Below are 14,800 nucleotides of genomic sequence, written 5' to 3'. Positions count from 1 at the left end.
AAGTTTTTTGTTTAGTTTAGAGATACAGCGCGGAAACAGGCCCTTCGGCCCACCGGGTCCGCGCCTGCCGGTGATCCCCGCACACTAACACTATCCTACACATACTTGGGACAATTTTTACATTTGCCCAGCCAATTAACCTACAAAACCTGCACATCTTTGGAATGTGGGAGATAACCGAAGAAATTGAATGGATTAAAGGCCGATAAATCCCCAGGGCCAGATAGGCTGCATCCCAGAGTGCTTAAGGAGGTAGCCCCAGAAATAGTGGATGCATTAGTGATAATTTTTCAAATCTCTTTGGATTCTGGAGTAGTTCCTGAGGACTGGAGGGTAGCTAATGTAACCCCACTTTTCAAAAAGGGAGGGAGAGAGAAAACGGGGAATTACAGACCAGTTAGCCTAACATCAGTAGTGGGGAAAATGCTAGAGTCAGTTATTAAAGATGGGATAGCAGCACATTTGGAAATCATTGGAGAAAGTCAGCATGGATTTATGAAAGGCAAATCATGTCTGACGAATCTTATAGAATTTTTCGAGGATGTAACTAGTAGAGTGGATAACGGAGAACCAGTCGATGTGTTATATCTGGACTTCCAGATGGCTTTCGACAAGGTCCCACATAAGAGATTAGTGTGCAAACTTAAAGCACACGGTATTGTGGGTTCGGTATTGTGGGTACAGACAGGAAGCAAAGAGTAGGAATAAACTGGTCCGTTTCGGAATGGCAGGCAGTGACTAGTGGGGTATCGCAAGGTTCAGTGCTGGGACCCCAGTTATTTACAATATATATTAAAGATTTGGACGAGGGAATTGAATGCAACATCTCCAAGTTTGCGGATGACACGAAGCTGGGTGGCAGTGTTAGCTGTGAGGAGGATGCTAGGAGGCTGCAACGTGACTTGGATAGGTTAGGTGAGTTGGCAAATGCATGGCAGATGCAGTATAATGTGGATAAATGTGAGGTTATCCACTTGGTGGCAAGAACAAGAAAGCAGACTATTACCTGAATGGTGGCCGATTAGGAGAAGGGGAGATGCAACGTGACCTGGGTGTCGTGGTACACCAGTCATTGAAAGTAGGCATGCAGGTGCAGCAGGCAGTGAAGAAAGCGAATGGTATGTTGGCATTCATAGTGAGGGGATTTGAGTATAGGAGCAGGGAGGTTCTACTGCAGTTGTACAGGGCATTGGTGAGACCACACCTGGAGTATTGCGTACAGTTTTGGTCTCCTAATCTGAGGAAAGACATTCTTGCCATAGAGGGAGTACAGAGAAGGTTCACCAGATTGATTCCTGGGATGGCAGGACTTTCATATGAAGAAAGACCGGATAGACTCGGCTTGTACTCGCTGGAATTTAGAAGATTGAGGGGGGATCTTATAGAAACTTACAAAATTCTTAAGGGGTTGGACAGGCTAGATGCAGGAAGATTGTTCCCGATGTTGGGGAAGTCCAGAACAAGGGGTCACAGTTTAAGGATAAGGGGGAAGTCTTTTAGGACCGAGATGAGAACGTTTTTTTTCACACAGAGAATCTGTGGAATTCTCTGCCACAGAAGGTAGTTGAGGCCAGTTCATTGGCTATATTTAAGAGGGCGTTAGATGTGGCCCTTGTGGCTAAAGGGATCAGGGGGTATGGAGAGAAGGCAGGTATGGGATACTCAGTTGGATGATCAGCCATGATCATATTGAATGGCGGTGCAGGCTCGAAGGGCCGAATGGCCTACTCCTGCACCTATTTTCTATGTTTCTATCTCGGAGAAAACCCACGCAGGTCACGGGGAGAACGTTCAAACTCCGTACAGACGGCGCCCGTAGTCGGGATGGAACCCGGGTCTCCGGCGCTGCATTCGCTGTAAGGCAGCAACTCTACCGCTGCGCCACCGTGACCGCCCTATACCTATACTTTTTCACTATACCTATGCATGTCCACGACACGTGGGTTTTCTCCGGTCGCTCCGGTTCCCTCCCGTACTCAAATGCCATACAGGTTTGTAGGTTAATTGTCTTCCGTCAGGTATAAGTTGTCCCTGGTGTGTAGGATAGTACTAGTATACGAGGTGATCGCTGGGTGGCATGGGCACGGTGTGTCGGATAGTACTAGTATACGAGGTGATCGCTGGGTGGCATGGGCGCGGTGTGTCGCAGGGCCTGCTGTTCAAGTCAAGTCAAGTCAAGTTTATTTGTCACATACACATACACGATGTGCAGTGAAATGAAAGTGGCAATGCCTGCGGGTTGTGCACAAAAAAGAATTACAGTTACAGCATATAAATAAAGTTAATAAGTTACTATTAGTGTCGACAAAAATTTAGTCTCTGGGGTTATAAAGGTTGACAGTCCTGATGGCCTGTGGGAAGAAGCTCCGTCTCATCCTCTCCGTTTTCGCAGCGTGACAGCGGAGGCGTTTGCCTGATCGTAGCATCTGGAACAGTCCGTTACTGGGGTGGCAGGGGTCCCTCATGATCTTGCTTGCTCTGGATCTGCACCTCCTGATGTATAGGTCCTGCAGGGGGGCGAGTGTAGTTCCCATGGTGCGTTCTGCCGAACGCACTACTCTCTGCAGGGCCATCCTGTCCTGGGCAGAGCTGTTCCCAAACCAGACTGTGATGTTGCCGGACAGGATACTCTCTCCAGCCCCAGAGTAGAAGCAATGAAGGATCCTCAGAGACACTCTGAATTTCCTCAGTTGTCTCAGGTGGTAAAGGCGCTGCTTAGCCTTACCCACCAGTGCGGCAATGTGCGTTGCCCACGTCAGATCCTCTGTAATGCGGACTCCCAAGTATTTAAAACTGCTCGCCCTATCCACAATAGACCCATTTATCTCCAGTGGCGCCATGCTGTCTTTAGCTTAGTTTACTAAAAATCGCACCGACCAACATATCACGCACAGTAACACCATCCTACACACACATGGGACAATTTACAATTGCCCTGAGTCAATTAACCTACAAACCTGTACGTCTTTGGAGTGTGGGAGGAAACCGGAGATCGTACAGGTATGTAGGTTAATTGACTGGGTAAAAATGTTAAAAATTGTCCCTAGTGTGTGTAGGATAGTGTTAATGTGCGGGGATCGCTGGGCGGCGCGGACTCGGTGGGCCGAAGGGCCTGTTTCCGCGCTGTATCTCTAAAACTTTTTTAAAAATTAAAATTCCCACGCAAGTCACGGGGAGAACGTACAAACTCCGTACGGACAGCACCCGTAGTCGGTCTGAAGAAGGGTCTCGACCCGAAACGTCGCCCATTCCTTCTCTCCTGAGATGCTGCCTGACCCGCTGAGTTGCTCCAGCATTTTGTGAAATAAATACCTTCGATTTGTACCAGCATCTGTAGTTATCTTCTTACAGCACCTGTAGTCGGGATCGAACCAGGGTCTCTGGCGCTGTGAGTCGGCAACTCTACCGCTGCGCCACTCTAAAGTCTAAAGACAAATGCGTGGAGACTCAGCATATATTTAAGAGTGATACAACACGGAATATGTTTTGTATATATTCTTTATTATGAAAAAAAGGTCATTTTAAAATTGGATCTGACTTTAGGGTGATGTGCCTTCATGGAGGGAAACAGCATTGCAGACGTTTCCTCACCATGTACTCATCCACTTCCCTTCACACTGGAACCTGTCTCCACCACCTCGACAAACACTGCTTTCCGGATTCCAACCACACATTACATAATCATTTATTTCCTCTGTGTTGCTCTTAATTTTATTCCCCTTCATTTCCATGCCTGTGACCTCCAGCTGTTCATCCTGTGACCCAAGAGAAATGCCTCCTACCTGCATGCAAACTATCCCTATCCCTCCAGCTCAGTTTAGTTTATTGTCACACTAGACAATAGACAATAGGTGCAGGAGGAGGCCATTCAGCCCTTCGAGCCAGCACCGCCATTCATCGTCATCATGGCCGATCATTCTCAATCAGTACCCCGTCCCTGCCTTCTCCCCATACCCCCTGACTCCGCTATCCTTAAGAGCTCTATCTAGCTCTCTCTTGAAAGCACTCAGAGAATTGGCCTCCACTGCCTTCTGAGGCAGAGAATTCCACAGATTCACAACTCTCTGACTGAAAAGGTTTTTCCTCATCTCCGCTCGAAATGGTCTACCCCTTATTCTTAAACTGTGGCCCCCGGTTCTGGACTCCCCCAACATTGGGAACATGTTTCCTGCCTCTAACGTGTCCAACCCGTTAATAATTTTATATGTTTCAATAAGATCCCAATAGACAATAGACAATAGGTGCAGGAAGAGGCCATTCGGCCCTCCGAGCCGGCACCGCCATTCAATGTGATCATGGCCGATCATTCACAATCAGTACCCCGTCCCTGCCTTCTCCCCATACCCCCTGACTCCGCTATCCTTAAGAGCTCTATCTAGCTCTCTCTTGAATGCATTCAGAGAATTGGCCTCCACTGCCTTCTGAGGCAGAGAATTCCACAGATTTACAACTCTCTGACTGAAAAGGTTTTTCCTCATCTCCATTCTAAATGGTCTGTCTACCCCTGATTCTCAAAACTGTGGCCCCTGGTTCTGGACTCCCCCAACATCGGGAACATGCTTCCTGCCTCCAACGTGTCCAATCCCTTAATAATCTTATATGTTTCAAATAATATCCCCTCTCATCTTTCTAAATTCCAGTGTACACAAGCCTAGTCACGTGCAACAAGGTACAGTGAAAAGCTTTTGTTGCGTGCTAACCAGTCAGCGGAAAGACATTATAGTCTTATAATGATTATATGATTATAGTGAATGCAGTCGAGCCATTCACTATGTAGATGATATTGTCCACAGTGTCCATTCACGTGATAACTCCATTCCCTGTATATCCACGTGCCTTTCCAAAAGTCTCTTCAACGCTACTATCGTATCTGCCTCCATCTTCACCCCCTGGCAGCATGTTCCATGCCCCCACCACCCTCTGTGCGAGAAAAAAACTTGTCCTGCGCATTTAAACTTTGCCCCTCACACAAGTGAGCAAATTAAAAACATGCCAAGACCTTTTAAACTCTAAGAAAGTAAAGGGGCTGATGGTCCATCCCCATGATTACATAAGTTCATACATTCATAAGAGATTTACTTAAGAGACCCAGGTTTGATCCTGACTACGGGTGCTGTCTGTGCGGAGTTTGTACGTTCTCCCCGTGACTGAGTGGGTTTTCCCTGGGTGCTCCGGTTTCCTCCCGCACTCCAAAGACATACAGGTTTGTAGGTTAATTGGTTTGGGCGAATTGTCCCCAGTGTGTGTAGGGTAGTGCGAGTGTACGGGGGGATCACTGGTCAGTGCGGACTCGGTGGGACGAAGGGCCTGTTTCTGCCCTTTACCCCTAAAGGCGCCATCGTCATCGACGGTCACTCGAAGCGAGTGTGACTGTCCTCTCCGTAGGGTCGGACGGCCGTGCGTGACTTTGTTTAATGTGGGGAGACTGGTGCACAGACAGCCACCACACAGTCCGTGACAGATCTGGGTCAGGATCCAGTGGCGTGGAGTCCAAGACGACCGGGGACCCTTTTCTGCTGCAGCCTTCATCCATCCGCCTTCCCAGCCGTTGTGACGCTCCACTAAAGTCGGCCGTCATCCTCCCTGCGCCTGTTCCACCGTTGAGGTCTTGGTTGGATCGCTCTTTGTCAGGGTCCTCCCCCTCGACCTCACCGCCATGGGTGGACCCTACCAGGAGCGTAGCTCCAGACGGCATCGCTCTCAGGATCTCAGGACCACACGAGCTTCTCCACCACGACAAGGTGACAATCTGCCTCTAAAATGACTAAAGTAAGTGAAGTAAAGTCTGCTTCATAGAAACATAGAAAATAGGTGCAGGAGTAGGCCATTCGGCCCTTCGAGCCTGCACCGCCATTCAATGTGATCATGGCTGATCATCCAACTCAGTATCCTGTACCTGCCTTCTCTCCATACCCCCTGATCCCTTTAGCCACAAGGGCCACATCTAACTCCCTCTTAAATATAGCCAATGAACTGGCCTCAACTACCTTCTGTGGCAGAGAATTCCACAGACTCACCACTCTCTGTGTGAAGAAATGTTTTCTCATCTCGGTCCTAAAAGACTTCCCCCTTATCCTTAAACTGTGACCCCTGGTTCTGGACTTCCCCAACATCGGGAACAATCTTCCCGCATCTAGCCTCTCCAACCCATTGCTTCGATACGGCTGGCCCAGGACTTTGCTGGTGATATATTTATTCCGAAGAACCTCCATCCTTTCACTTCTCTCCACTTCTCCTTCGCCCATGAATGGGAAGGATTCCAGGGTGGGATGGAACAATGCTCCTGGCCACGCTGAAAATCTCAACTGAATGGTTTCATTCTGAACTGAGACTTCCCCTATTGAGACGCTATATTTAAAACAAAAATAACCGCGTGTGCATGGACCCCTTCCAATAACAGGTTTTCCAGATGATTTCATGGCTGCTCACAATGCAACGTTGAGGTAAAATACACTGACCCTAACGCACCCCTCCCACGGTTAGAAACACGGAACTGCAGGTGCTGGTTTACAAAGAAAAAGTCCCACGGTGTCGATTCTTCCATTGAACAGAAGTGTTTACCACTTTCTTTAGCATTGTTCTGATGATGGTGCTTTGGAGTTGGAAGGTAGAAACATCGAAAATAAGTGCAGGAGTAGGCCATTCGACCCAGCACCATTCAAAATCAGGACCCCGTTCCTGCTTTCTCCCCATACCCCTTGATTCCGTTCGCCCTAAGAGCTTTATCTAACTCTTTTAGACAATAGACAATAGGTGCAGGAGGAGCCCATTCGGCCCTTCGAGCCAGCACCGCCATTCAATGTGACCATGGCTGATCATTCTCAATCAGTACCCCGTTCCTGCCTTCTCCCCCATACCCCCTGACTCCGCTATCCTTAAGAGCTCTATCCAGCTCTCTCTTGAATTCATTCAGAGAATTGGCCTCCACTGCCTTCTGAGGCAGAGAATTCCACAGATTCACAACTCTCTGGGTGAAAAAGTTTTTCCTCAGGCTGTCCTGTTCACTCACCTGCCAGCCACGCCCACCACGTTAAGCCAACTCCCCTCACCTGTTCACTCACCTGCTCCAGATTACCAATCAAGTCAGCATATAAACCCTTCCTGCACACACACTCTTTGCCAGATTGTTCTTAGCCCTCATGCAAGATTCCCCAGCGTTGTCTCTCGGACTGATTTCCCCGCTGCCGACCCTGCCTGCTCCTGGCCTTCATGCCTCGTCGTTGCCCTGGTGAACGTCTCAGTCTTCTGTCCCCGACCACGAGCAGGTAGAAATAAAGCTCATTCTAAAACTACTTCCTTGGTTCCGTGTGCTGCATTTGGGTCCATTACATCTTTCTTGAATACATCCAGCGAATCGGCCTCCACTGCCCTCTGTGGCAGAGAATTCCACAAATTCTGGGTGAAATGGTTTTTCCTCATCTCAGTCCTAAATGGCCTACCCCTTATTCTTAAAGTGTGACCCCTGGTTCTGGACTCCACCAACATCAGGAACATCTGGACTCCCTCAACATCAGGAACATTTTTTCTGCATCTAGTCTGTCCAATCCTTTAAGAATTTGATATGTTTCTATAAGATTTAGAAGATTCCATATAAGATTCTATAAGATTCTATAAGGTGTGGATTCACTTGGATCATAATCAAGAACTGAGCACATAACCTTAATGGATAAAAGAACACAAATTGCTGGAGTAACGGCGCAATGTAGCACAATGGTAGAGTTGCTAGAGACCCGGGTTCAATCCTGACCTTTTTTTTTTTTTTTTTTTAATATATAAAAGTTTTATTCCAAAGAAAAACATACAAACATACTAAGCAAAATGTGATCAAACAAAAGCCGCCTGTATTGGCAGTTTACAAATTAAACAATTATCACATTAAAATCCCGCCATCTCTGTCAACAATACATTCAACCCCCCGCGGCGACCAGCGTTCCCGGAAGGCCTCCAGTGTCCCCGTGGACACCATGTGTTCCCTCTCCAGGGACACGCGGGCATGGATGTACGCCCGGAACAGGGGTAGGCAGCCGACTTCTGTGAGGCCGTCAACTGCCCGCTGCCTGGACCCGCGGATGGCCATCTTGGCCAGGCCCAGGAGCAGACCGACAGGGAGACCCCCTCCTCCCTCCTGACCCTCCCCCCTCTGTACCGGGTGCCCAAAAATTAAAAGTGTAGGGCTAAAATGGAGCCAGAACTTGAGGAGCAGCCCCTTCAGATACTGGAACAGGGGCTGCAACCTCACGCACTCTGTATACAAATGGTACACGGTCTCCTCCTCACCGCAGAAGCGACAGGCGGCAGACGAGACCGTGAACCGGCTCAAGTACCTGTTACAGGCTATAGCCTTATGCAACACTCTCCACCCCAGGTCCCCGATGTAAAGCGGGAGACCTCCACTGGGGACCGCTCCCGCCGTCAGGTGGTAACACGGACCGCCAGGGCGTGTCCGGACGGAAGACGAGAGCGAGGAAGTGGAGAGTGTGCAGGAGCAGCCTGTACAAAACGCGCCTCTCCGCATCACGGAACGGCACATGGGTGCTGTCTGTACAGAGTTTGTACTATTTCCCTGTGACCTGCGTGGGATTTCTCCGGGTGCTCCGGTTTCCTCGCACACCCCAATAAGGGAGTATTATCCACTTAGAATGGAGATAATGAAAAAACTTTTCACTCAGAGAGTTGTAAATCTGTGGAATTCTCTGCCTCAGAAGGCAGCGGAGGCCAATTCTCCGGATGCTTTCAAGAGAGAGAGTTGGATAGAGCTCTTAATGATAGTGGAGTCAAGGGATGTGGGGAGAAGGCAGGAACGGGGTACTGATTGTGAATGATCAGCCATGATCACATTGAATGGCGGTGCTGACTAGAAGGGCCGAATGGCCTCCTCCTGCACCTATTGTTTATTGTCCAAAGATGTACGGGTCTGTAGGTTAGTTGGCTTGGTAAAATTGTAAATTGTCACTTGTGTGTGTAGGATAGTGTTAATGCCCAGGGACTCGGTGGGCTGATGGGCCTGTTTCCGCGCTGTATCTCTAAACTAAACAAGAGAAAGGATGGACTACAGTTTGGGTCTAGACTCTTCTTCAGAGTGATTGTAGTAGGGGGGGAAGAGAGATGGAAAAGAAAGATGGGGTTAGGACATAGCCTGGCAAGTGATCCATCTCTGGAGAACATGGATAGGTGACGTTTCACAGAGTGCTGGAGTAACTCAGCGGGTCAGGCAGCATCTCTGGAGAACATGGACAGGTGATGTTTCTGGTTGGGACTTCCATTGATCTTCCATGGAGATAGAACAGATGGTTGAGGGGTACTGCAACAACTTCCTCTCGCTCAACAAAAGCAATGGGGCATTGACTTTAGTACAGGTTGGGTCAGAAGACCATGAGCCAGGTTCTGTCGGTGAGTCAGTGGTGGAGGGAGCTAGCAGCTTCAAATCCCTGGGCATCACCATCCCAAGTGTCATGTCCTATGCCCAACATGTAGATGTTTCCACATGAGAAGATGTTCCCACTGGTGGGATAGTCTAGGACTAACCTACACAAACCTAATCCCACCTCAGCAACAGAACACGACGGAGAAGAGTCCCGACCTGAAACGTCACCTATCCATGTTCCCCAGAGATGCTGCCTGACCCGCTGAGTTACTCCAGCATTCTGTGAAACGTCACCTATCCATGTCCCCCACAGATGCTGCCTGACCCGCTGAGTTACTCCAGCACATTGTGTCCACCTTAGATTACAAAAAAATGCATGAAAGATCTGCAAAAATAGTGACGATGATCAAGGAAGCAGTCCATTGTCTAGCACTGTGGGCTAGATACTCTTTATCCTTTTCACCTCTAGCCTTTGCCATTTAGGGCGGTCACGGTGGCACAGCGGTAGAGTTGCTGCCTTACAGCGAATACAGCGCCGGAGACCCGGGTTCCATCCCGATTACGGACGCTTTCCGTACGGAGTTTGTACGTTCTCCCCGTGATCTGCGTGGGTTTTCTCCGAGATCTTCGGTTTCCTCCCACACTCCAAAGACATGCAGGTTTGTAGGTTAATTGGCTGGGTTGATGTAAAATTATCCCTTGTGTGTGTAGGATAGTGTTAATGTGCGGGGATCGCTGGACGGCGCGGACCCGCTGGGCCGAAGGGCCTGTTTCCACGCTGTATCTCTAAACTAAATTAAACTAAACTAAACTAAAGAAAAATTACTCTACTCATCTGCCTGTCAAAACCCCCTCATCTATCACTTGCCAGGCTATGTCCGGTCCCTATCTCTCGCTTCCATCTCTCTCCCCCCTACTACAATCACTCTGAAGAAGAGTCTAGACCCAAACTGTGGTCCATCCATTCCCTTCACAGATGATGTTTCCACCAGTGGGAGAGTCTAGGAATAGAGGTCACAGCCTCAGAATTAAAGGACGTTCTTTTAAGAAGGAGATGAGGAGGAATTTCTTTAGTCAGAGGGTGGTGAATCTGTGGAATTCTTTGCCACAGAAGGCTGTGGAGAGATAGATAGATTCTTGATTAGTACAGGTGCCAGAGGTTATGGGGAGAAGGCAGGAGAATGGGGAGAATGGGGTTAGGAGGGAGAGATAGACCAGCCAAGATTGAATGGTGGAATAGACTTGATGGGCCGAATGGCCTAATTCTGCTCCTATCACTTATGATCTTAAGATGCTGCTAGACCTGTTGAGTTCCTCCGGCACTTTGAAGTTTCCTCAAAGTTCCAGCATCCACAGGTCGTTGTGTCTGTATAAATTGTTTCTGTCTGATTTCAGTCTAGTTTAGTTTAGTTTGGAGATACAGAGTGGGAACAGGCCCTTCGGCCCACCGAGTCCGTGCCGACCAGTGATCATCCCACTCACCAGCACTAACCTGCACACACTAGGGGCAGGGACAATTGTCAATTTACAGAACCCAATTAACCTACTAACCTGCATGTCTTTGGAGTGTGGTAGGAAACCGGAGCACCCGGAGAAAACCCACGCAGGTCACGGGGAGAACGTACAAACTCCGTACAGACAGCGCCCGTAGTCGGGATCGAACCCAGATCTCTGGCGCTGTGAGGCAGCAACTCGACCGCTGCACTCCCTTGCCAGCCTGAAGATTGCAACATCTGCACGTTCTTGTGTCTCTATAAATAGTTTTTGTCTGATTTCTCGTCTGAATAAAACAGGGTGTTGGGTGCATTTCTGCATTAAAGCCGTCTTAAATTTGTCATTTAGATTCACATTTAGAGATACAGCGCGGAAACAGGCCCTTCGGCCCACTGAGTCCGCGCCGCCCAGCGATCCCCGCACACTAACACTATCCTACACACACATGGGACAATTTTTACATTTACCCAGTCAATTAACCTACAAACCTGTACGTCTTTGGAGTGTGGGAGGCAACCGAAGATTTCGGAGAAAACCCACGCAGGTCACGGGGAGAACGTACAAACTCCGTACAGACGGCACCCGTAGTCGGGATCGAACCCGAGTCTCCGGCGCTGCATTCGCTGTAAGGCAGCAACTCTACCGCTGCGCCACCGCGCCGCCACCTTTGTCTTCCCTGAGGATTGAATCCAAATAGCAATTGGCGATGCCCGATTTCCTGTCCTCCTGCTCTGGTTAAACTGGAGAGTGTGGGCTGATGACCTTGTTACTGGAGCAATGCAGTCATAGACATGCAGCACAGAAGCAGGTCCTTCAGCCCAACTCATCCATGGCGACCAAGATGCCCCATCTAAACTACTCCCATTTCATAACTTCAAGTTCTAGGAGCAGAGTTAGTCCATTCGGCCCATCAGGTCTACCCCGCCATTCAATCACGGCTGATCTATCTCTCCCTCCTAACCCCATTCTCCTGCCTTCTCCCCATGACCCCTGAAACTTTTCACTGTGCTTTGGTACAGATGCACAGAGTCTTTTACCCAGAGTTGAGGAATCGTGGACCGGAGGACACAGGTTCACGGTGAAGGGGAATAAATTTAATAGGAGTCCGAGGGGTAACATTTTCACACAGTGGGTGGTGGGTGTATGGAACAAGCTGCCAGAGGAGGTAGTTGAGGCTGGGACTATCCCATCGTTTAAGAAACAGTTGGACAGGTACATGGATAGGACAGGTTTGGAGGGTTATGGACCAAGCGCAGGCAAGTGGGACTAGGGTAGCTGGGACATTGTTGGCCGGTATGGGCGAGTTGGGCCGAAGGGCCTGTTATCACACTGTATTAATCTATCACTCTATGATTCTATGTGACAAAAACAAAACTGAAACTGAACTGAAACCCTGACATTTGCCCAAGTTTCTCACAGGCTTGCCCACATTTCACAGTTGAAAGACTGGAGCGACTAGGCTTGTTTACACTGGAATTTAGATGAGAGGAGATCTTATCGTAACGTATAAGATTATTAAGGGGTTGGACACGTTAGAGGCAGGAAACATGTTCCCAATGTTGGGGGAGTGAAACAAGGGGCCACAGTTTAAGAATAAGGGGTAGGCCATTTAGAACAGAGATGAGGAAAAACTTATTCAGTCAGAGAGTTGTGAATCTGTGGAATTCTCTGCCTCAGAAGGCAGTGGAGGCTAATTCTCTGAATGCATTCAAGAGAGAGCTAGATAGAGCTCTTAAGGATAGCGGAGTCAGGGGGTATGGGGAGAAGGCAGGAACGGGGTACTGATTGAGAATGATCAGCCATGATCACATTGAATGGTGGTGCTGGCTCGAAGGGCCGAATGGCCTACTCCTGCACCTATTGTCTATTGTCTATTGTCTATTGTTTATAGTCGATTAACACAATCCTACACACATTAGGGACAATTTTTTCATTTACCAAGCCAATTAACCTACAAACCTGTACGTCCTAGATGCGTGGGAGGAAACCGAAGATCTCGGAGAAAACCCACACAGGCCATGGGGAGAACGTACACAGGGATAAGATGTTTAACTAAGATAATAGACACTAGACAATAATAGACACTAGGCACGGTGGCGCAGCGATAGAGTTGCTGCCTTACAGCGAATGCAGCGCCGGAGACTCAGGTTCAATCCTGACTACGGGCGCCGACTGTACGGAGTTTGTACGTTCTCCCCGTGACCTGCGTGGGTTTTCTCTGAGATCTTCGGTTTCCTCGCACACTCCAAAAACGTACAGGTATGTAGGTTAATTGGCTGGGCAAATGTAAAAAAAAAAATTGTCCCTAATGTGTGTAGGATAGTGTTGATGTGCGGGGATCGCTGGGCGGCGCGGACCCGGTGGGTCGAAGGGCCTGTTTCCGTGCTGTATCTCGAAAAAAAAGAGAATTCTCTATCAGTACCCCGATCCTGCCTTCTCCCCATACCCTGTATCTAAGTGTTTACGTATATTGATACTTGTACTGAGCAGTACACAAAAAATAATTTCACTGTCCTCGGTACATGTGGCAATAAACTACCATTGAATAAAGCCCCATTGAACCTCCTGTTTGGAACTGTAGATGATGGAACAGATTTTTGAGCTTGCAATACATTTGCTCACCTGGTGAGGGAGCACATGACCCGTGTGATAACAGACGGGGAAATAACTGAGTAGACACAAAATGCTGGAGTAACTCAGCGGGTCAGGCAGCATCCCTGGAGAGAAGGAATGGGTGACGTTTCGGGTCGAGACCCATCTTCGGACTCTACCAGTGAACTAAGATGCCGCTTGTCCCTCACAATAAACTGAACACAAATTCCTCGGCAATCGCTTCGCTGAACAACTGCGCTCGGTCCGCATTAACCAAACTGATCTCCCGGTGGCTGAGCAACTCCCCCTCCCACTCCCAGTCTGACCTTTCTGTCATGGGCCTCCTCCAGTGCCATAGTGAGGCCCACCGGAAATTGGAGGAACAGCACCTCATATTTCGCCTGGGCAGTTTGCAGCCCAGTGGTATGAACATCGATTTCTCCAACTTTAGATAGTTCCTCTGTCCCTCTCTTCCCCTCCTCCTTTCCCAGTTCTCCCTCTATCTTCCTGTCTCCACCTATATCCTTCCTTTGTCCCGTCCCCCTGACATCAGTCTGAAGAAGGGTCTCGACCCGAAACGTCACCCATTCCTTCTCTCCAGAGATGCTGCCTGTCCCGCTGAGTTACTCCAGCTTTTTGTGTCTATCTTTGGTTTAAACCAGCATCTGCAGTTCCTTCCTACACAAATTATTAAGGTTGGTTTGATCGATGCATTTCACGGAAATAGCATTTGAATGAATGGTATCTTAAGGATAGCGGAGTCAGGGGGTATGGGGAGAAGGCAGGAACGGGGTACTGATTGTGAATGATCAGCCATGATCACATTGAATGGCGGTGCGTACAGGCTCGAAGGGCCGAGTGGCCTCCTCCTGCACCTATTGTCTATTGTCTTTTGTCTATTATCACACGTGTCATGTCGCAGTAAGATTCTTTGTTTTGCGTACAAAATAGTCCCCACGTATTGGGTGCCGACAAAGTTATAAAGAACCACACGATGGTGCAGCGGTAGAGTTGCCGCCTCACAGCGCCAGAGACTCGGGTTCGATCCTGTCTATGGGTGCTGGTTGTATGGAGTTTGTACGTCCTCCCCATGACCTGTGTGGGTTTCCACTGGGACCTCCAGTTTCCTCCCACACTCCAAAGACGTGCAGGTTAGTAGGTTAATTGCCTTCGGTAACTTTTGTAAATCGGCACAGACTCGGTGGGCGGAAGGGCCTTTTTGCCATGCTGTATCTACGCAGACTCTTTCACATCAGGGGGCAGGACAAAATTCCCGACACAGAGGTCTTGGAACGGGCCGGAATCCCCAGCGTCCACACCCTCCTACGGAAAGCCCAAGCCAGATGGGCA

The sequence above is a fragment of the Rhinoraja longicauda genome, chromosome 3 (assembly GCF_053455715.1).
Source record: "Rhinoraja longicauda isolate Sanriku21f chromosome 3, sRhiLon1.1, whole genome shotgun sequence".
Taxonomy (NCBI): Eukaryota; Metazoa; Chordata; class Chondrichthyes; order Rajiformes; family Arhynchobatidae; genus Rhinoraja; species Rhinoraja longicauda.
The sequence above is the reverse complement of the archived record's forward strand: the minus strand, read 5'-3'. Positions refer to the sequence as shown.